We start from the raw sequence: 22,821 nt of genomic DNA on the forward strand, positions 1-22,821 counted from the left end.
CTGTAGCAAGATCTTTACAATTATCTACATAATATCTTTCAGCCTCTGTTGGCTCCTTGATCTTCAGAGGCAGGCCCAACTTCAGTCAACTTTGGCTTATGAGAAGTTGAACCTTAATGCATGCTATTAAAAAAAAATAGAGGAAAATGTTGCTACATACAATGGATTTCACACATCTAATGTGAAACATTTAACATTTGTCTCTAAAAAAAAAATGGATTTCACCTGGTCTGACATTATTTTTGGAATAAGCGCTTAATAAAAATTGCCCGTGTGAATCATGTACTGTTCCTGAATCAAACCTAGAGCCATTTAAAAATGACTAGCATTAGGGAAACATAATAGCTTTTTAACAGATTATTTATATGACTGTAGCTCTGATTTCCCGTCATTTTATCTGAACAGCTATGGCAGAACTGTCCGTGAAAAATGAGTAACTTTCTGCTTAAAATCTTTTGTTGTTGGATTTAAGAAATATTTTAGAAGATAATTTGTCAGTTATGTATTCATCTTTCAGAACCTTTGGCATGAAGGATGTAGCAATTTGATCAAACCCAGCTGAAAGCAGTTATGGTTTGAAGGATTCATTCAGTTTTTACAATCACGGTGAAGAAAGCCCTTAAATACATTCAGAGCAGGATGGACAGTTAGTTCAGATTGGTGTGTAAACCACTTCCTTGGCAGTTTCTGGGCTCTGCAACTTGGCTTGCCTGGTATTTCCGTAGTGTGATGTGACAGTGCTAGTGCATTTGTGTATTTCTGCGGCCAGAATATCAACCCATCTGATTCCTTGATTTTTATTTTGTTGGCTGGATTCAATCGAATGTAATTAAAACCAGCAGAAACCCCTCATCTGCTCATGTGCTTCTGGCTTCTTCTTGGACCAGTGTTGCCAGTGGCTGAGCTCTCTATCCTTTCCTCCTTTTCCAAGGAGATTTTCAGCCATGGTAGTTGTGTTCATGCTAAACCATTACAGCAGTTTGCAAAATCCAAAGACAGCTCCCTCCCATTAAACTGTGAGAGTTCCTTACTTTTAGTCCTCCAGACCGATGCCTTTCATTTACAGTTGTTTTGAAGCATAGCCCAGATTTTCTCAAAAAACGTGGTCCTTTGGAGAACTCCACATTCCACTGGCCATTTTCAATAAAACCTGTGCATATCCATCTTAATGATGAAAACGGCTTAGTGGAATGATAATGCTAAAGCATCTAATACATGCCTAATTATTTGTAATGTCAGCGGCTATACTGTTGTGGGTGTCTGTTACAGACCACCAGATCAGGGTGAGGAAGTTGACGAGGCCTTCTACAGGCAGCTGAGAGCGGCCTCACAGTCACAGGCCGTGGTCGTCGTGGGGGATTTTAACTTCCCTGATGTTTGCTGGAAGGACCACTCAGCAACCCAGCCACAGTCCAGGAGGTTCCTCCAGTGTATGGATGATAACTTCCTCCTGCAAATGGTGGATGAGCCAACCAGGAGAGGAGCGCTGCTGGATCTCATCCTCACTAACAAGGAGGGTCTGGTGGAAGCAGTAAGGGTTGAGGGCTGCCTTGGTTGCAGCGACCACGAGATGGTGGAATTCAGGATCTTGTGTGGTAGGACCAGTAGAATAGCAAGTAGAATTGCAACCCTGGACTTTAGCAGGGCAAACTTTGGCCTTTTCAAGCAATTGCTAGGGGAAATCCCATGGGCAAGGCTGCTTGAAGGTAAAGGGGCCCAAGATAGTTGGTTGGCATTCAAGAATTGCTTTTTCTGAGCTCAAGATCGGAGGATCCCGACGCGTAGGAAGTCAAGGAAGAGGGCCAGGAGACCTGTGTGGCTAAATAGGGAATTGCTGGGTATGCTCAAGTGGAAGAGGAGAGTTTACAGGTCATGGAAGGAGGGGCTGTCCCCTTGGGAGGAATATAAGGCTGCTGCTAGAGGATGTAGGAAGGCAGCTAGGATGACTAAGGCCTCCTTAGAATTAAACCTGTCGAGAAGGGTCAAGGACAGCAAAAAGAGCTTTTTCAAATACATGGCAGACAAAACTAACACCAGAGGTAATGTAGGCCCACTGATGAACGGGATGGGTGCCCTGGTGACAGAAGATACAGAGATGGCAGAGTTACTGAATGCCTTCTTTGTCTCTGTCTACTCTGCTGCAGGCAGTCCTGAAGAGCCCTGTACCCCTGAGACCTTAGATGAAGTCAGGTCAACGGAGCGGTTTGCCTTAGTCGATGAGGAATGCGTTAGAGACCAGTTGAGCAATCTGGACGTCCATAAATCCATGGGTCCAGATGGGATGCACCCGCGGGTGCTGAGGGAACTGGCGGAAGTCATTGCTAGACCACTCTCCATCATCTTTACCAAGTCTTGGGAAACGGGAGAGGTGCCTGAGGACTGGAGGAAAGCAAATGTCACTCCAGTCTTCAAAAAGGGCAAGAAGGAGGACCCGGGTAACTATAGACCAGTCAGCCTCACCTCCATCCCTGGGAAAGTGATGGAACACCTTATCCTTGGTGCCATCTTAAGGCATATCAAGGATAAGAGGGTTATGAGGGGCAGTCAACGTGGCTTCACCAAGGGGAAATCATGTTTGACCAATCTCTTAGCCTTTTATGAGGAAATAACACGGTGGATGGATGATGGCAGAGCGGTGGATGTGGTCTACCTTGACTTCAGCAAAGCATTTGACACAGTCTCCCACAGCATCCTCACAGCTAAATTGAGGAAGTGTGGTCTGGATGATCAGGTAGTGAGGTGGACTGTGAACTGGCTGAAGGAGAGAAGCCAGAGAGTTGTAGTCTATGGGGCGGAGTCTAGTTGGAGGCCTGTAACTAGTGGAGTGCCTCAAGGGTCAGTACTGGGACCAGTATTATTTAATATATTCATCGACGATTTAGATGAGGGAATTGAGTGTACTATCAGCAAGTTTGCTGATGACACTAAGCTGGGAGGAGTGGCTGACACGCCAGAAGGCTGTGCTGCCATCCAGCGAGACCTGGACAGGCTGGAGAATTGGGCAGGGAATAACTTGATGAACTATAACAAGGAAAAGTGTAGAGTCCTGCATCTGGGCAGGAACAACCCCAGGTTCCAGTATAGGTTGGGAAACGACCTGTTAGAGAGCAGTGTATGGGAGAGGGACCTGGGGGTCCTAGTGGATGACAGGATGACCATGAGCCAACACTGTGCCCATGTGGCCAAGAAGGCCAATGTCATCCTGGGGTGTATTAGAAGGGGGGTGGTTAGTAGGTCGAGAGAGGTCCTCCTTCCCCTCTACTCTGCCCTGGTGAGACCCCATCTGGAATATTGTGTCCACTTCTGGGCCCCTCCGTTCAAGAAGTACAAGGACCTGCTGGAGAGAGTCCAGCGCAGGGCAACTAAGATGATTAAGGGAGTGGAGCATCTCCCTTATGAGGAAAGACTGAGGGAGCTGGGTCTCTATAGTTTGGAGAAGAGGAGACTGAGGGGTGACCTTATTAGTGTCTATAAATATATAAAGGGGGAGTATCACGAGGATGGAGCCAGGCTCTACTCAGTGGCAAACAATGATAGGACAAGGGGTAATGGGTGCAAACTGGAACACAAGAGGTTCCACTTAAACTTGAGAAGAAACTTCTTCTCAGTGAGGGTGACGGAACACTGGAACAGGCTGCCCAGGGAGGTTCTGGAGTCTCCTTCCCTGGAGACATTAAAAACCTGCCTGGACACATTCCTGTGTAACATTATCTAGGTGTTCCTGCTTCGGCGGGGGGATTGGACTAGATGATCTTTTGAGGTCCCTTCCACTATCTAGCATACTGTGATACTGTGTAATGTGGTTTAGTAACACCAAAGAGCAACAGTTATCCAGCTGCGCTGTCATCTTGAAGAAGGGACATGCCAACCATCAGCAGTTCACTGATCTCAAATGAGGAGATGCTCCTCCTGTTCCCACAGTGCTGTGGGCATATTTCTCCAGGTCACATCACCTCGCACTACACCAGTGTTAACTACTCTTTTATTAAACAATTCTCCAAGCATAACTAAAGCATTTGGGTTGTTAACATGCCCAGGAAGTTGTATTTAAGACGTTTTCAAATAAGCACATTGTATTTTGCAGCAAAGTCATAAAAACAAGCTATCATGATAACATCTAATGAGGGAAATGTTGCATGCAGATGTCTGTTTGCCTATTTTCCCATAAAATGACTGTATATTTTTATTTATATGAGTAATGTTAGACACAAACATGTTACCAAAAAAGCATTCATTTAGGAAATATATAAACACAATGAGTCTAATAAAAGAAACTGTTTTAAAATACGTTTTTTAGTGTTTATAAAATGTAGAGAAATTTAAAAAAATGTTCCAAAGTAAATCTGTTTTCATCCCTTATGATGAGAAAGAAATATAGGTTTTCAGTTGGCATATTATTTGTGATGTGGCAGCAAACTGAAATTTGTGCCTCATGTCATGTACCCTTTACATGATGCAAAAAAGTGCAATTTTATTTTAGTTTTATTTCAAGTCTCTGTCTGGGCACATTGGTCAGCAATTTAATTTTTATTACAGTGCATGGATAGCAAAGTCACATATCTTTACATTAGTGCAAAGGTCACAGGAAAGGAAAAGGAAAGTATAATTTTTGTTGTTGCTGTTGTCGGTTCAAATTTCCATAGTGTCTGTGCACATTGGGTACCATTTCATTTTTATTGCATTGCATTGATAGCAGTGTCACATATCATTAAGTAACAGCAAGTTAGAAAAAAACCAACTCAACAGATTTCTTTCCCAACCCCCTCACTATTACCATTGTTTGAATTGTTCTGTACTTCTGAATGGTGGTAGAAGTACTGAAAAATTTAATATCCAATGTAGAAAAGGTATGCAACTTATGTTTTCGTATTGCTCCATGTGACAGCTGATAGAAATTGCAACGGCACTCACATTTCTGATCAGTGGGATAGATGTTTGTTAAATATCTAGAAATGGTTAACATGGAAATAGCCATTTTACAGGAAATCTGGAATAATACCAGAGTTTAATTTCCTCAAATCAGTATATTTTGTGAAAACACCTGTCTCATGCATACTAAAATATATTCCATGTCTACCTCATTGTCTTTTAAACACTGACTAGAAAGCATGGCCCCAGCTTTGGGCTGATCTTTGATTGTGGTGGATGCATTCCTTATTACTAACATGTGAATAACTGCTGCCAGGAGCTTTGGAGACCCTGTAAATTGAGGTGGAATAAAACAGCTTCCAGGTTCTTCCAAGCTACAAGGAGGAGGACAAGGAAGTATCTGGTCATCTAAATGACTGCTACTGCTGAACCCAGGACACTAGTCTACATGTGTGGTTTACATGAACCAAGATGAATCTGGAAGGAGAGGAGAACCTTGGCCAATGCGTGTTTAATGAAAGCTGTATGACATTAAACAAGCACAGATGTATGTAATAGATTTTGCAGTGTCACAATGGGCTACATCCCAATAAGCCACCTGAATGCATGAATATGTGACAGCTAGACATAGTTTACATTTTTAATGCATTTCCTTGTGTGAGGCTTGGAAAAGCCTCCTCCTGCCCATTGCTGCAGGCTACTTACATGCAACACCATCAGCACTCCATATTCAAAACATCTTCATGTACCATAAATAAGAAAATCCTGAAAGAAAGGCAGGCCAGAGGAATCTCAAGTCTGCCTGTTTACACCAAATTTGAGGTGTCAGCACCTGCACTGCTGCTGCTGTTCCTTGGATGGTGTCCATGGAACAAATACTCTTCTGCAAGTAACACAATGTGGGTGGGGATGGCTCATTCTGGAAGTATCAGGTGCACTGCTGGGCACAGTATTTGATGGTGCCAATGTCCTTTCCCCCCTATACCTTGAGCGAGACAGAACAACTGTGAAATATTTTGCAGCAGGTGTTAGAGAAAGCAGGATAACGTGGCAGTTTTGGAAGAAGTGCTGGAATGGGAATAAGCTGCTGAGCTCTCCATCTGGAGAGGAAACCCAGAACCACCCTTTGCTCACGAGCTGCAAGAAGAACAAGGGAGTGTGTGTGTGTAAGTTTGTGTAAGACAAATTTTAGCTTGTTTCTAAATGTCTCCATATGTTTTGTTTATGTTGTATACTTGCCCCTTGGCTGTACTGGAACTCCTTTTTTCTAAATTCTAAAAGACTTATATCAGGGCTCCACAAATTAATTATGACTTTTTCCACTCCCTGGGTTTTTATGAAGCTTGGTGGAACTAATTCCCTACTGTTCAGCACCTTGTGTAGGTCTTTAAACTGATGCCAAATGGGTGTAAAATGCTGGCTAAAAGTAGGTAACATGTCTCTGACTGATCGAGCTTGAGGCCTGGGATCACACACGAGGAATTTGTGTTCAAACCTTACATTTCTAGTGTGTATTGTGTCTCTCCAGATGGCATGTGATACCTTAGGTGTTAATAAGTCACTTTCTCTCCCACTTCTGTCTCTGCAGCAAAATGCTGATAAGTCTTTCTTATAGTCTTTTTAAATAGGAGAGGTCATACACAGACACACACACAAGTATGTATATATAAAATTTCTTACTTTTTAAGTCAAAGACACTATACATGCATAGGATCTCTTCTATATATGCATATATATATAAGGTATTTTAAAATTACAAGCTATTTGGAAAAGAAAATAATAGTCCGAAGTACTGCTTTAGAACATGAACTTCGTTTTTGTGAAAACTCTGCTATCCAAAAGCAGTTTAGTTTGCTGGGGAAGAAGGGGCAGGAGAGATGCACTGTGTCAGCAGTTTAATGGTCTGCCTGTGCCATGATCTTGGGTACCAGGGGAGGGCTGTTTGCAAACAATTCACGTTTGTCCAGATGGAATGGCAAACACCATAGAATCATAGAATAGAATCATAGAATATTTAGGGTTGGAAAGGACCTTAAGATCATCCAGTTCCAACCCCCCTGCTGTGAGCAGGGACACCTTATGCTAAATCATATCATCCAAGGCCTCGTCCAGGTCTTGAACACTGCCAGGGATGGAGGATTCACAACCTCCCTGGGCAACCTATTCCAGTGCCTCACCACCCTAACAGGAAAGAATTTCCTTCTTATATCCAACCTAAACTTCCCCTGTTTAAGTTTTAACCTGTTACCCCTTGTCCTACCACTATAGTGTTTAATGAAGAGTCCCTCTCCAGCATCCCTATAGGCCCCCTTCAGATACTGGAATGCTGCTATGTGGTCTCCACGCAGCCTTCTCTTCTCCAGGCTAAACAGCCCCAACTTCCTCAGCCTGTCTTTATACGGGAGGTGCTCCAGTCCCCTGATCATCCTCGTGGCCCTTCTCTGGACTTGTTCCAACAGCCCCATGTCCTTTTTATGTTGAGGACACCAGAACTGCACACAATACTCCAGGTGAGGTCTCACAAGAGCAGAGTAGAGGGGCAGGATCACCTCCTTCGACCTGCTGGTAACGTTCCTTTTGATGCAGCCCATGATACGGTTGGCTTTCTGGGCTGCAAGCGCACACTGAAGCCTGCTCATGTTCATTTTCTCATCAACCAACACCCCCAAGTCCTTCTCCGCAGGGCTGCTCTGAATCTCTTTGCCCAACCTGTAGCTGTGCCTGGGATTGCTCCCACCCAGGTGTAGGGCCTTGCACTTGGCATGGTTAAACTTCATGAGCTTGGCATCAGCCCACCTCACAAGTGTGTCGAGGTCCCTCTGGATGGCATTCCTTCCCTCCAGTGTATCAATGGAACCACACAGCTTGGTGTCATTGGCAAACTTGCTGAGGGTGCACTCAATCCCACTGTCCGTGTAACCGACAAAGATGTTGAATAAGACTGGTCCCAACACCGATCCCTGAGGTTCACCACTCATTACTGGTCTCCAGCCAGACATTGAGCCATTGACCACAACTCTTTGCATGCGGCCATCCAGCCAGTTCTTTATCCACTGAGTGGTCCATCCATCAAATTGATATTGCTCCAATTTAGAGACAAGGGTGTCGTGTGGGACAGTGTTGAACACTTTACACAAGTCCAGGTAGATGACGTCAGCTCCTCTACCCCTGTCCGTTGGTTGTGTAGCCCCATCATAGAAGGCCACCAAATTGGTCAGGCAGCATTTCCCCTTAGTGAAGCCATGCTGGCTGTCACCAAGCACCTTGTTGCTTTTCATGTGCCTTAGCATGCCTTCTAGGAGAATCTGCTCCAAGATTTTGCCAGGCACAGAGGTGAGACTGACTGGTCTGTAATTCCCCGGGTCATCCATTTTCCCCTTCTTGAAAATGGGGGTTATATTTCCCTTTTTCCAGTCCTCGGGAACTTCACCTGACTGCCGCGATTTCTCAAATATGATGGCCAGCGGCTTAGCAACTTCATTCACCAGCTCCTTCAGGACCTGCGGATGGATCTCATCAGGACCCATTGTGCACGTTCAGATTTTTAAGATGGTCTCGAACCAATTCCTCTCCTACAGTGGTCGCAAGGTCTGCATTCTCACAGTCCCTGCATCTGCCTTCCAAGACTTGGGTGGCGTGGTCAGAGCCTTTGGCAGTGAAGACCGAGGCAAAGAAGTCATTCAGAACCTCAGCCTTCTCCAAATCCTGCGTAGCCAGTTCTCCTGAGAGCTTCCTGAGGGGGCCTACATTCTCGCTAGTCTGTTTTTTATTTGCTATGTACCTGTAGAATCCCTTCCTGTTATCTTTAATACCTCTAGCTAAGTTTAATTCTAATTGAGCCTTAGCTTTCCTAACCTGGTCCCTAGCTTCTCGGACAACATCCGTGTACTCTTCCCATGCCACCTGTCCTTGCTTCCACAGCTCCTTATCCATCCAAGGAGGTCTCCTGACCCTCCTGCTGCACTTCCTTCTGGTTGGGATGCAACACTCCTGAGCTTGCAGCAGGTGATACTTGAATATCAACCAACAGTCTTGGGCCCCTCTGCCCTCTAGGGCTGTATCCCATGGAACCTTACAAAGCAGGTTCCTGAAGAGGCCAAAGTCTGCTCTTTTGAAGTCCAGGGCAGTGAGCTTGCTGCATGCTCTTCTCACTGTCCTGAGGATCTCAAATTCGACCATCTTGTGATTGCTGCATCCAAGGCTGCCCTGGAGAGTCACATTTCCAACCAGCCCTTCCCTGTTGGTGAGCACGAAGTCAAGCATGGCACCTCTCCTTGTCGGCTGCTCTATTACTTGCAGAAGGAGTTGTCTTCCACACAATCAAGGAACCTCCTGGACTGCTTGTGCTGGGCTGTACCGTCCTTCCAACAGATGTCAGGGTGGTTGAAGTCACCCATGAGACCAAGGGCCTGCGAGCGTGAGGCTTTTCCTATCTGTCTATGGAGTGCTTCATCCGCAGGTTCTCCTTAATCAGGCAGTCTGTAACTGATCCCCACAGTAATGTCTCCCATAGCTATATTCCCTTTAACCCTGACCCACAAACTCTCTGTGGACTGCTCACCTGTCCATCAGTTTCACATTTTTAAGTGTACCAAAAGCCACCTATGTGGGTTACAAGCAGTTTAGGGTTGAAGTGTGGAATAAGCTCCCCATGTTGACATAACCATTACTCATTGTAACCATGTTGACATAGAAATTACCAAGTTCAGCTTCTTTAATTTCAAATCCTCATTGCAGAGGCTATGTAATGGGAGGAAAAAGAGAACTGGACTCAGTGTACAATGTGTTTTAAAGAAATGCGTCATATCGTTTGATTTCTAAAGGGTCTCTCACAGCTTATTCCCTGCATTTTTGTGACAGTCACCACAAACATTGGCATGAGACTGACTTAGGATAAAAATATGAAGAAGAGAAATGAGTTTTCTCAGAAAGCTGAGTGCCCTGTCAAAATCCCTTTGCAATCCACCTGCAGTCTGAAGGCTTGCTTGTTAAAGTAACTGTAGTTAAATAGCTGAGTATGGACTTTATCTCCTCCTCCTTTATAGGCCAAAATATCCCCTATCTAAAAGGATGAGGAAATAATTTTTTAATCACAGTCAAACTCTTATTCATAATATAAATCAGTAACGACTTCCTGTGGCAAAATTTTTCCATGTAAAGCTCTGGGATAACTGTAATGGATGGTGATAGATGTTGGTCCTCAAATAAAGACTTCTGTTAGGACATTTATCCTTGGGACCTTCTGTTTAGCAACTCTTTTGATCTGTTATCAACCCACAGCTCTCATCTCAGAGACTCTTCAATGGGGTATGTCTGCTCTTGAGCACTTCTTGAATAATAATTTATCTCATAAATTTCAGAGTAAAAAAAACCCTACTTTTCCTAATTTGGCCATTTATGCATCTGGCAGCAGAGATAAAAATAGCATGATGTCATAATATTTGGAAAATAAAAGAAAAAATAAAAAAGAAGGTGACTTTTAGTAACCAAGAATTGTTTTTGCCCCATTCTTTACAAACAGGACAAATTGGGTACTGATAAATTATAAAAATTAGCATCCTCTGGCAAAGCCAACTTAGTATGAAGCACAATGTTGAATAGTAACTGTCTTGATAGTAACAGAAGGAAAACACCTTATTTTTCTGAGTACTATATTTACCACAGTCAAATCTCTATTCGTCCATTACTCAAGAAAGACTACATTGAAAAGGAATTTTCTCTGAATTGCAGAAATAAAGATTTGGCCATATGTAGAAAGATAATTTTCCACCTTTATGAACTCAAGTTCTGATTAAAAAAAATTAATTCTAAATTTTCAGCAAATGGAGTTTATTAAAAGCATTCAGTCTCATAATCTATATTGTCAGTTAATACATGTTATGAGATTAAATCACTAGAATATCTCTAGTTTGAGGAAATATCTTCAAACTTCAGTCATAAAAGAGCTGTATTAATGCAAATATTTGGATTAATTGATGATGGGGTCGTTTAGTGTCTAACAGCAAAGAAGAAACCTCAGGCTAAATCTGTTAACACTGGGTGAAATCTTGAAGTCATCACCTGCTCTTTGCAGCCACTCCCCCAAATGTTTATACACATAAGTACTGACCAATAACTTCAAGATTTAATCTGATGTTATTAAAGTTTTTGCTGATTGTTTATCGTGTCTAACCAGCTTATGTAAATGCTCTAAGCTTTTACATCGTCTGTAATCGCCATGCACTAGATGAATTTATAGGTTACCTACAGGCATGCGTCTTGATTATAAAATGAAATAATCATCTAACTTCAAAATTTTTTGTAAAAATAAATGTATCAATGTATTTTAAAGCATCCAAATTTTTAGACACAAATGTTAAAATAATGTTAAAATCTTAAATATATAGTTATTAAAAATATTTTTTCAAATACTTTTCTTCTATGTTTTCATACATTTAATAACTTAAATCTGTAGTAAAAACCCAAAAGTTTTCTTGACATGTCCTACAGAATACTTGTTAATGTGTAGTGAGAAAAATACAGAGAAAACATGCTGGTACTTTTAATGTGAAAACCATATTAAGACATTTCACCTGTCACAAGGGGTAGTAGAATATGATTTGTTGTAAATACAAAATTATTGGAATGGGCCAGAAATTAAATAGAAAAGGCTTTGATAAAGGTTGTCTTTACAGACATTTAGTACAAGTACAGTTATTGGTAACGTTTGTATTTCCTTTCATTGGTGAGTATCAGAGTTATTAAAATGGTGTTTGGTAGTCTGCTGAGGTTCTGTTATTTTCCTGGCGTACCAAAAGATTGGAAAGAAAACTATTTGGGAAAAATATTATTACTTCTCTGCCCTAGATCGATGATTATATTCATCGTAGGCATCGGTGTCGTATTGTGCCATCAAGTGACTTTGTATACCACCCAACAGCTCTTCCACGTGGCTCAAGAATGTGCACCAGGGATTATGCCAGGAGAAAAATGCCTATTGAACCAAATACTTCTCCCTTTCCTGCAACACATGAGCATCAGAGCATTTATTGTAGGACACTACATCCAGTGATAGAGAACTCCTTGCAAAATGAGAGGATAAGGAGAGAGATTTCCAGGTGATTGTCTCCTCTAAGTGGAAATACTGCTTATGCATGGTGGTCTGCAAGTGGAAATTATTTTGCATTAATAATTGACGTTGCAACATCTAGTCTGTTTTACTGCCAGATAACCTTGCTTAGTTTGAAGAACCACTGCCAGCAGCTTAAGAGCCATTGTTAGGTGAGCACCAAACAAGCTGACTGATCTCTATTTTTTTTTTATAAACGTGAAAAACAACTACTGACATGATCACAAGGGAATAGGAATTCCTCTCCATAAATTCAATTTGTTCATAAGCTTTTGACACAGACCATAAATATCCTTCATATAGTTCACACACATGGACACATGTAATAAATTATGTGAACAATGTATATAAATGTTTACTTTAAAAACTACAAACTAAATATAAAGTGCCATATGAACAACCCATCTATTAGGAAATGGCTAATTTCCTGTGCCAATCAATAACTGCATTGCATGTCTACGTACTGTCTTTGCTATGTCACTGTGCTGGTTACAGTTACAAAGTGATAACAAAGAAAATATTAATCAATTGGTAGTGGGCTTGTTTCAGCAAAGGTTATGCCAGAAACAAAGGGAAGGGGAGGCTGAGATCTGGCTCCAGGAAAAGGTTTTCCTTGTGTGATACACAAGTCTGAAGTCTGGAAAAGGAGGAAAAACAAAAAAAAGAAAAAAAGAGAAAAGTAGCCATTTTTTGTAGTTTTTTTTTTTTTTTAGTGTTTTCATTTAAGATTAGAATGATAATAATAGCAAAAAAAAACAACTATAAAAGAATGCAGCAGAATGTTAAAGTCCTAATTCAGAAAATGTTTACGGCAGAGAATAATTGTTCTTCCTCAGTTTTATACCTAAAAACACAGGTATCCTCCAGGAATTAAAACTCAAATACCACCTTGGCTTTGTAAGTTTTTTGCAAATTCCTCTTTGTGCTATAAAACCTGGAAAATATATCCTATCTGATGAATCGGATGCTTGATTTTTTAAAATAATATCATAAAAAATGTTGATGATATTTAGGATAGAAAAATAACTGAAAGTATTATATTTAAGAAAGTAATGGAATTTATTACTTGCTTCAATGTTTGCACAATTTCTTGCTGAAGATTCAGGGAAAGAAAAATGATTAAATTCATAGACTATTCAATTTTGATTTATGTTAAAATAAAAAAAAATATTTGTACCTTTCAAATATAATGATGCTGATTTGCATTTACAAAGAAAAGAAAAAGAATTGTTAAACAATGGGTATCAGAGAACCACTTCCACTGCTGGAAATGTCCATAGTGCTTTTTTTCATCTTTGTTGAACATACAGCTTCTTTTACAAGAAACTGTCAGTTTGTCCTATTGCCATGAGATAACACAGAGCCAGACAATGGCTAGATATGTCACAAAAAATGCAATATGAGGGTCAAAGAAACTTTCTGCTTTTTCTTTAGGTGACCAGGATGGTGATCTTAGAAAATGCAAGAACAAAATTGGCAGAGAACAAGCAGGCTCCTCCTTTTGACGCATGAGGTAAGAAAACCTGATGGATAAAGGATGTTGCAATCTCAAACATATCCTTCTGAAACAATGTCTGAAGCCATCCATTCATTTCGACTAGAAGAGACCAAACTTTTTGGTGACACATAGAATCATAGAATGATAGAGTAATTAGGGTTGGAAAGGACCTGAAGATCATCCAGTTCCAACCACCCTGCCAACTTCGCACTAAACCATGTCACCCAAGGCTCTGTCCAACCTGGCCTTGAACACCAGCAGGGATGGAGCATTCACAGCTTCCGCGGGCAACCCACTCCAGTGCCTCACCACCCTAACAGTAAAGAACTTTTTCCTTATATCCAAGCTAACCTTCCCCTGTTTAAGTTTTAACCTGCTACCCCTTGTCCTATCACTACAGTCCCTAACGAGTAGTCCATCCCCAGCATCCCTATAGGCCCCCTTCAGATACTGGAAGGCTGCTATGAGATCTCCATGAAGCCTTCTCTTCTCCAGGCTGAACAGCCCCAACTTTCTCACCCTATCTTCATACGGGAGGTGCTCCAGTCCCCTGATCATCCTTGTGGCCCTCCTCTGGACTTGTTCCAACAGTTCCATGTCCTTTTTATGTTGAGGACACCAGAACTGCGCACAATACTCCAGGTGAGGCCTCACAAGAGCAGAGTAGAGGGGCAGGATCACCTCCTTCGACCTGCTGGTCACATTCCTTTTGATACAGCCCATGATACGGTTGGCTTTCTGGGTTGCGAGCTCACACTGCCGGCTCATTGACCAACACCCCCAAGTCCTTCTCCGCAGGGCTGCTCTGAATCTCTTCTCTGCCCAACCTGTAGCTGTGCCTGGGATTGCTCCCACCCAGGTGTAGGATCTTGCACTTGGCATGGTTAAACTTCATGAGGTTGGCATCAGCCCACCTCACAAGCATGTCAAGGTCCCTCTGGATGGCATTCCTTCCCTTCAATGTATCAATGGAACCACACAGCTTGGTGTCATTGGCAAACTTGCTGAGGGTGCACTCAGTCCCACTGCTCATCTCTCCGACATGCAGCACAAAAGCTGGTTATAACTCTCATGCTTTCATTTTTGCCCCAAAGCAGTTAGAAGCAATCAAGATTCAGATTAACTTGTTTTAATTTGAGTTTAGGAAAGCATAAAGTTAAGGCAGAACTTCAAGAACTCAAAGACATTTTGGAGTTGAAACTCTACTGTGTAACATAAATAGATTAGAGCATACACTGACAGGCCAGGAGCAGTACACAATAAAAGATCAGAGAAGGTATGAGAAATAAATCTAGCCAGAGATCTCTAGAAGAGATATCATATTATTAAATTAATTACTAGTGTGAGTGGTATATGTGTAGTCAGTACAATATGCTAAAGAGAGGGGATAACCAGGTTGGATATTAAATTTCCTTGTTCCTTCATTTCTTCTTTTCTCCACTTCATTAGTCTCCATGTCAATGGGGGACTGTTTCTGACCGTACATTTCACTGTAGTTTTATCCAGTTAATGGGCATTCTCAAATTATTCCAGGATGCTGCAGCATAATTCAGTGGATTATGATTTCAAATAAAATTTACAGATTTATCACTCTATTTTCCTTTTCATATTTTCAGCTCATTATCTGAATTGACTATCTACAGTGATTGTGATTAAAGATTTAAAATTAACACCAGTTACCATGTCTGAAATACTGAGCTCACACATCAGGATAAATATTTTAATGACAAAACAGTAATTTTTTTTTTTATTCATGATACTGTTAAAAGCTCAAATATTTATAGATTTATATTAGATCTGCTCATTGTTAGGACATCCAATACTCAAAACTTAACCTTTTTGTAGTGAATCAGCTTCTCTCTTCTTTTATGGTATTTTTGTTTCTAAATTCTATTTCAAGGTCTTTTTTTCACAGGAAATAAAAATGTGACTTTAACAGACTGATGTATGTCATGAAAATGATGGATCAATTTGAGGGATTCAGTAATAGCAAATTAATAGGACTGAATGATCTCCCTCCAGAATTCTCAGGCTAGAAAATTATTAAGTACAGTACGTATAGATGGGAATATACATTGTCTTTTAAAGATAGTAATAATAATATTTAACACCCTATATAGTAATAATAATATTTAACACCCTATCCCTCTTCTTAGTGATTGAAAGGCACTAATACTGTTAACTTCATGGTTTTGGGTTTCTTTAAAAAAAAGTGGTGTGAAAATCCCGGTTCATTTTGGTGCTGGGAAAAATGTTGAGCTCTTCCAAAGAATATGATAATGCAGGACTCAGAAGACAATAGCCTGAATTGGCTAAACCAACACCTCTGCTGCAAAAAGGGGCTGAATTAGAGCAAAACAGGTAAAAGTGAGCAAGGAATAAAAAAACCTCCAAACCCTGGACTTTCAAAAATCTTATGATAAGGATAATTTAGAAGAGCGTTTAAGGAAATAAATTGCTATGTAGGAAGGAGTGACTCCTACGTTGGATTAATCCAGGTGTTATTTTATTATTTGTAGTGCATGAATTGTCTTCTCTCAGCAAGATGCTGAATTAAAATTGTCCTAGCAGATGGTTAGGATTGATAATCACCTCTATTGTGTTACTCTGGACGTGTCCATACATCTGACTGGGAAATAGAAGGTAAGAGCTAGCTACTGTCAGTAAGTTGAGGAACTATAAAAAACTAATTTGGTTAGTGGAAAACTGTTAGGGCAACCAAGATGGCTGTTGAGCTTTGACTGTCTCTGCCAGCACCTTCCAGGGTCCCACACTGCACAGCAACCTGCCTGTCTGGCCATAACCAGGCTGGGGCTGTGTCTGCTCCTGAAACTGATCTTGACTATGGGGTTGCTCTTTATGTGCGGGAGGAACTACAATGCACCGAGTTCTGTCTGGGGACAGATGATGACAGTTGAGAGTCTGTGGGTGAGAATTAAGGGGCAGGCTGGCAGGGGGGATACTGTTGTAGGTGTCTGTTACAGGCCACCAGATCAGGGTGAGGAAGTTGACGAGGCCTTCTACAGGCAGCTAAGAGAGGCCTCACAGTCACAGGCCGTGGTCGTCATGGGGGATTTTAACTTCCCTGATGTTTGCTGGAAGGACCACTCAGCAACCCAGCCGCAGTCCAGGAGGTTCCTCCAGTGTGTGGATGATAACTTCCTCCTGCAAATGGTGGATGAGCCGACCAGGAGAGGAGCGCTGCTGGATCTCATCCTCACTAACAAGGAGGGTCTGGTGGAAGCAGTAAGGGTAGAGGGCTGCCTTGGTTGCAGCGACCACGAGATGGTGGAATTCAGGATCTTGTGTGGTAGGACTAGTAGAATACCAAGTAGAATTGCAACCCTGGACTTTAGCAGGGCAAACTTTGGCCTTTTCAAGCAATTGCTAGGGGAAATCCCATGGGCAAGGCTGCTTGAAGGAAAAGGGGCCCAAGATAGTTGGTTGACATTCAAGGACTGCTTTTTCCGTGCTCAAGATCGGAGCATCCCGACACGTAGGAAGTCAAGGAAGAGGGCCAAGAGACCTGTGTGGCTAAATAGGGAATTGCTGGGTATGCTCAAGTGGAAGAGGAGAGTTTACAGGTCATGGAAGGAGGGGCTGGCCACTTGGGAGGAATATAAGGCTGCTGCTAGGGGATGTAGGAAGGCAGCTAGGAGGACTAAGGCTTCCTTAGAATTAAACCTGGCAAGAAGGGTCAAGGACAGCAAAAAGAGCTTTTTCAAGTACATGGCAGACAAAACTAACACCAGAGGCAATGTAGGCCCACTGATGAATGGGATGGGTGCCCTGGTGACAGAAGATGCAGAGATGGCAGAGTTACTGAATGCCTTCTTTGTCTCTGTCTACTCTGCTGCAGGCAGTCCTGAAGAGCCCTATACCCCTGAGACTTTAGATGAAGTCAGGTCGACGGAGCGACTTGCCTTAGTCGATGAGGAATGGGTTAGAGATCAGTTGAGCAATCTGGACGTCCATAAATCCATGGGTCCAGATGGGATGCACCCGCGGGTGCTGAGGGAACTGGCGGAAGTCATTGCTAGACCACTCTCCATCATCTTTACCAAGTCCTGGGAAACGGGAGAGGTGCCTGAGGACTGGAGGAAGGCAAATGTCACTCCGGTCTTCAAAAAGGGCAAGAAGGAGGACCCGGGTAACTATAGACCAGTCAGCCTCACCTCCATCCCTGGGAAAGTGATGGAACACCTTATCCTTGGTGCCATCTTAAGGCATATCAAGGATAAGAGGGTTATGAGGGGCAGTCAACATGGCTTCACCAGGGGGAAATCATGTTTGACCAATCTCTTAGCCTTTTATGAGGAAATAACACGGTGGATGGATGATGGCAGAGCGGTGGATGTGGTCTACCTTGACTTCAGCAAAGCCTTTGACACAGTCTCCCACAGCATCCTCACGGCTAAATTGAGGAAGTGTGGACTGGATGACCAGGTAGTGAGGTGGACTGCGAACTGGCTGAAGGAGAGAAGCCAGAGAGTTGTAGTCTATGGGGCTGAGTCTAGTTGGAGGCCTGTAACTAGTGGAGTGCCTCAAGGGTCAGTACTGGGACCGGTATTATTTAATATATTCATCAATGATTTAGATGAGGGAATTGAGTGTACTATCAGCAAGTTTGCTGATGACACTAAGCTGGGAGGAGTGGCTGACACGCCAGAAGGCTGTGCTGCCATCCAGCGAGACCTGGACAGGCTGGAGAGTTGGGCAGGGAATAACGGGATGAAATATAACAAGGGAAAGTGTAGAGTCCTGCATCTGGGCAGGAACAACCCCAGGTTCCAGTATAGGTTGGGGAACGACCTGCTAGAGAGCAGTGTAGGGGAGAGGGACCTGGGGGTCCTAGTGGACGACAGGATGACCATGAGCCAACTCTGTGCCCTTGTGGCTAAGAAGGCCAATGGCATCCTGGGATGTATTAGAAGGGCGGTGGTTAGTAGGTCGAGAGAGGTCCTCCTTCCCCTCTACTCTGCCCTGGTGAGACCCCATCTGGAATATTGTGTCCAGTTCTGGGCCCCTCAGTTCAAGAAGGACAGGGAGCTGCTGGAGAGAGTCCAGCGCAGGGCAACCAAGATGATTAAGGGAGTGGAGCATCTCCCTTATGAGGAAAGACTGAGGGAGCTGGGTCTTTATAGTTTAGAGAAGAGGAGACTGAGGGGTGACCTTATAAGTGTCTATAAATATATAAAGGGGGAGTGTCACGAGGATGGAGCCAGGCTCTACTCAGTGGCAAACAATGATAGGACAAGGGGTTATGGGTACAAACTGGAACACAAGAGGTTCCACTTAAACTTGAGAAGGAACTTCTTCTCAGTGAGGGTGACGGAACACTGGAACAGGCTGCCCAGGGAGGTTGTGGAGTCTCCTTCCCTGGAGACATTCAAAGCCCGCCTGGACGCATTCCTGTGTAACATTATCTAGGTGTTCCTGCTCCAGCAGGGGGATTGGACTAGATGATCTTTTGAGGTCCCTTCCAATCTCCAGCATACTGTGATACTGTGATACTGTGACTGTCCTGATTTGTCCTGTGGGAGAAGACTACTGAGCCTACAAAGGTATCAATAGTGCCAGTGGACACCCATGCAAGACCTGCTTGTGAGGAGGAGTGAGCTAGCTTGTGTTCAAACAATCCCATATTTGAAAGAATAGCAGTAACTCAGTTGCAACTAAATAAGTTTTTTTGGTGGTCTAAACCTGTAAATAAGTCAGACATGGGTGACATATTGTCATGCTAACCACATCTTGTTGGGTATAATAACGCATTCAGGTTTGTTCACCCCACTTTGGGAAGGACACTTTTGTCCTTGGGTGACACACCTTGGACACAGGTTTTACTTAACATGTCAGATTGTAGTGCAAGCAGTTAGACCTCAGTCTGAGACTGACTTACCTTGAATTCACCCAAAGTTTATAAAACAGAATACCAGTTGAGTGGAGGATGACAAAGGACATCTCCTCTGCTGTATGCAGACCCACAGACCAAAAATAAAAGGGCTCATGGATGGATGGAAATCAAGATTAATTCCTCTACCTAGCATGAATTCAAACTGGAATCCAGTGCCATTCAGTCAAATATTTTGACTGGATTTTTTAAAAGTGATGGATTAGTTAAAAGTTATTATTCACTGTAACTCACATAAAAACAGGTAAATATGTGACTATTTAAGCTGAATGCTCCTTCCTGGCTTCAAAATTGTACAACTTAGGGCAAAGTTTGGCTATCTAAAAGTAATCAAACCTAATGCTTCATGCTGTACAGTAACCTTCTTGCCTGAAGAGGTCAGGAATGAAATATTTCCCCACACTAATGGGTAAACTCAGTTTTATTTTTCAGCAGTTGACATGTTCTTGAGCTACTTGCTTATTAATGCTGGAGACACAATGTGCCACTGTCTAATTCTTTGTGGCAGAGGTGTTGCTACTCCAGTTAGGAGAATATGATTAACACCCCAGTAAGGAGGGAATAGTTGGTCCCTTTGCATCTCAAGGCGTGGCTCAACCGTTCCTCTGTGGTCCTCCAACTTTCAGTCAGCTTTTCATTTCCTTACACTTTCAGTCAACCCAATGCAATTATTAAGGTACTCTGCAATTCTCTGTGCCCAGGATTTACCCATTAAACCACATCAGGCATGAAAGTGACGCAGGCACTGGGTAACGGCGGATCTTGTGCACCTGTAGGTACAAAATTCATTGAGTACACCTCTGTCTAATGAGAAAGCACAGGTGCTCTGACAAGAAAGAACAACAAATAAAGAAAAAAGTCTCAATCCTGTCAAATACTATGTGTGTATCAAGGATCTGGAATATAAAGCAGACTTAACAGCAATCACATTTAGAGTAGAATTCACTTGAATGTAACACCTTCTCCTTCTAAGGTTTTGAGTGTGGTATCTTAAAGAAGATCACACAAATTACTCATCGCAGGAACAAAGGCTCTTTATGAAAGCTGTCAGGTTGCTGACAGTTATGATTAGCACTTACTTCAGGCTTGTAAAACATATTAATCAAACTTGTTCCTATAGCTTTAGTCCAAGGAGGGTTACTGTTTCTTTTAGATAAATTTTTAACATAAATGAAGAGCTCTGACTATGTATACACCTTGAATGTGAACCATTGTCTATGCCATTCATTTATTTGTAATGAATAAATACTGGTCTATGCCAGGCTTAAGGAAGATTGAAGCAGCATATGGAAATCTGTTTATGACAAGACTATTTGCCAAAGACCTATGCACCATTCACTGAACCTTGAAAAACATTTGAAAATATGGGTTGCATTTGCAAACTTCAATGTATGACATGGAGAGCTGGCAAGCTGCCTGGTTTCTACTTAAAGGATTGTCATTCTGGGAAAAATAAATTTCTCTAACTAGACAAAAGTCAATGTTTTCATGTTTTACTGCAATCAAACTGATATGGCTGACAATTTAATGTCTCAACACTTAAAATAACTGGATAATCAGTTACCTCAATCAATCATAACTACAAGATTTTTCTATTTTCAAAGCTTGTATACACATGACTGAGATATTTAATAATTTAGAGAAACCTCCCCATCTTTAATCCTTCATGATTTCTCTTGAGCTGTGAAGTTCTTTTTTTTTCCCGAATGCATGATTTTATAATTGCTGTGGGGAAAAAAAAAATTCCAACCCTGCGCTGTAATTATATTTTGAAACCTTTGTGTTAATGTCCTGTTTTATTTAATTTTATGTATATTTTATAGTCTGCTTGCCTGTCAAAAAGATGTGGAAATGTGCTGGCATTACAGCTGAAGACATCCTTATGAGTGAGAAAATGCTCAAGGCTTTTTCAAAGTGGGTGCTGAAACACACGTTTCTCATCTTTGGCTCCAGGGGATGCTAACAGCTGGCCCACCAGACAGGTATTTCAGGGTCAAAGGCTAGCAGAGCTGTGCACATTCAGGATTTGGCTGCCAGTAAAGGAAATGGGTATTTTCTCAAAACTAATAAAAATAGCAACAATGATGAGAAGAAGGAGCTGACAACAAAAATGAAAAGGAACCTGCAAGAAGTGAATTCTGGGTAGCACAACACTTGCAGAGCTGATTTTAATATCTGACAGGCTGAGTTCACTAATCTTTGGTATTCATATTGACGTGAAACTTCATACTGTTTTAGAGATTTTATTTATTAAGACATGCAGCAGTGTTCCTACAACATGGGAACAAGTTTGCTAGCATTTGCCATTCTTCTTCCTCTGTGATAAAAATTGGTATGAACTTTTTAAAATGCCTAACAGACAATTACTCAACACTCAATAATGAAAGCTACATCTTTAGAGCCTCCTTTATCTTTAAAAAATAACAAAAAAACCCAAGCCCAAAACTCACTAACAAGACAAAACCTTTCCCCCCTCATTTTCCTGCCTCTCTTTTGTTTCTTTGATTACTTGGTGCCTTGTAATCAAACTAAGCTTAGTTTTGGGACCCTTGGGGCTGTATCTCTTAGCTCCCTGTCAGACTGAGTTGCAAAACAATCAATCTTGCTCTTGCACTGGCTTGGTGGATGTGTCAGGACACGAGGAGTGCAATGCTTTACTCTTGCTGTGAAGCTTCGATGACAAAAGTTTTTATCAGAAGCTGACTGTATTTAAGATTATGAATATGCAATGACTCTCATTAGTATTGAAGCACAGGAACACGGGCTGACATCCCCCGCCACTTTTAGCTGCTGCAGAGTTGTCTAATGAATTTTCTTCTCTTTCACTTGAACAGACTTTGCTGTTATAGTTCCCAGCTCTAAGGGGAGTTGCCTGGTTTGAGAATACTATTGATGGCAGAAATCAATTGCCAAGAGCTGCTCTTGATTTTGTTGAAACAGTGTTGAAGCGGTGTGTAAATTTTCAAAACAGAAAACCATTAAACTCTACAGGAGACAAAGTCATCACAGGTGAGAGGACAAGCATACAGTTGTGGTGAAGGTACACGTACGGTCTTGTAATCATACCTATAGGAATAAACATATCCATGTCTAGCAGTGATGGGTCTCAGAAACCTGATGTCCTGCTGATTTATCTATTATTCTTCCAAGTAGAGCAAATGGGGATAACCAGGGCTCTAATACATTGTTATTGGATCAACCCAGCAATACTCTTTCTTTTCCCTTTGGGACCCTGCCAAACATTTTTCAGCTCACCCATCTGTAATGTTTATAAATAAGTTACTGATAAGGATCTTTCCAACAAATGATTAAGATATCTGGCTTGATTTGTCATATTTGAGATGTATAAACTTTCAGAAACAAATGGAAATGACCCTTTTTTTCCCCCCCATATGGTTCAATTAAGTATTTTTTCCCTGATTTATTTGAAAATTT

General features: G+C 42.0%; 1 long non-coding RNA gene across 3 annotated transcripts in view; it reads left to right on the top strand.

The window, feature by feature from the left end:
* The window catches only part of LOC134163009 (uncharacterized), a 50,744-nt gene that overhangs the window by 26,652 nt on the left and 1,271 nt on the right, over positions 1 to 22,821 (top strand). The window contains exons 2-4 of one of the 3 annotated variants that reach the window (XR_009964524.1): positions 13,412 to 13,490; positions 15,995 to 16,118; positions 22,221 to 22,395. This is a non-coding gene — a long non-coding RNA (uncharacterized LOC134163009). Of the gene's footprint in view, positions 1 to 13,411; positions 13,491 to 15,994; positions 16,119 to 19,030; positions 22,396 to 22,821 lie in introns of those variants that run through there. The other 2 variants (XR_009964523.1, XR_009964522.1) reach the window with 2 other exon arrangements.

Source organism: Pezoporus occidentalis, unplaced genomic scaffold, assembly GCF_034315485.1.
Source record: "Pezoporus occidentalis ecotype Australia unplaced genomic scaffold, CSIRO_AGI_Poc_V1 ctg197, whole genome shotgun sequence".
NCBI classification, from domain to species: domain Eukaryota; kingdom Metazoa; phylum Chordata; class Aves; order Psittaciformes; family Psittacidae; genus Pezoporus; species Pezoporus occidentalis.